Source organism: Pezoporus wallicus, unplaced genomic scaffold, assembly GCF_028554395.1.
Source record: "Pezoporus wallicus isolate ANWC-B61680 ecotype Strahan unplaced genomic scaffold, APGP_CSIRO_Pwel_v1 contig_5709, whole genome shotgun sequence".
Lineage (NCBI taxonomy): Eukaryota > Metazoa > Chordata > Aves > Psittaciformes > Psittacidae > Pezoporus > Pezoporus wallicus.
This window is the reverse complement of record NW_026635251.1, coordinates 792,803-793,617: the sequence shown is the minus strand read 5'-3', so window position 1 is coordinate 793,617 and position 815 is coordinate 792,803.

Below are 815 nucleotides of genomic sequence, written 5' to 3'. Positions count from 1 at the left end.
GTTTTTTTTTTGAAAAAAACCCCAACAAACTAGAATTATTTCACTCAGACTAGAAGAATTGCTGAGAGACTTGCATGCATCTGATTAGTAGAACTCAAGATCACAAAAGCATATTGGTATTACAATTTATAATGTAGCTGTTTTAATTCAAGATAATGCCATGTATCAGCTTTGTTCTAACTGTTTACCAGATCCTGTGCACAGAGGTGGAGGATGACTTGTTTTACTAGAAAATATTGTCCAAGAGGACCTTTCAGGATTTTTATTTTTGTTTGTTTTGAAGCCACATAAATGGAAAAGATTATTGAAGAAATCTTGAATACTGTTCCAGATGCAAATGCAGATGCCATGTATTAAAAATAATCAAAGCAGGGTACACTGGGCAACAGTGAAAAGTTTTAATGTGTTAGATAATTATTTATTGCACCCTTGCTTCTGCTTATTTTGGTTTACAAGTATTATTTTCTGCATAAGTGTAAGACTTTTTTTTTTTAACTGGATATATGATGTATGCTTGGGTCAGGCCAGTTGTATTTTCATTTCTTGTATCTTAGTTGTACATATCTTCACATATAGTTTTTTTTTAATTGCAACTCAATCATGTTTTTTAATTTCCTTTAGGTATCTAAAATTACTGTATGTGAACATTAATGTAAGTTAAGATGTTCCTTGTACAGTTGTGGTAGCAAGCAATAATGTGAATATACGAAAAAAACAAATATACCCTGCTTAATATTTGTATGAATGAAAAGTTGATACCACTACAAGAATAGTCTTCTCTTTTTAATCTTTTAAATACAAGTTTTATTTCAAGG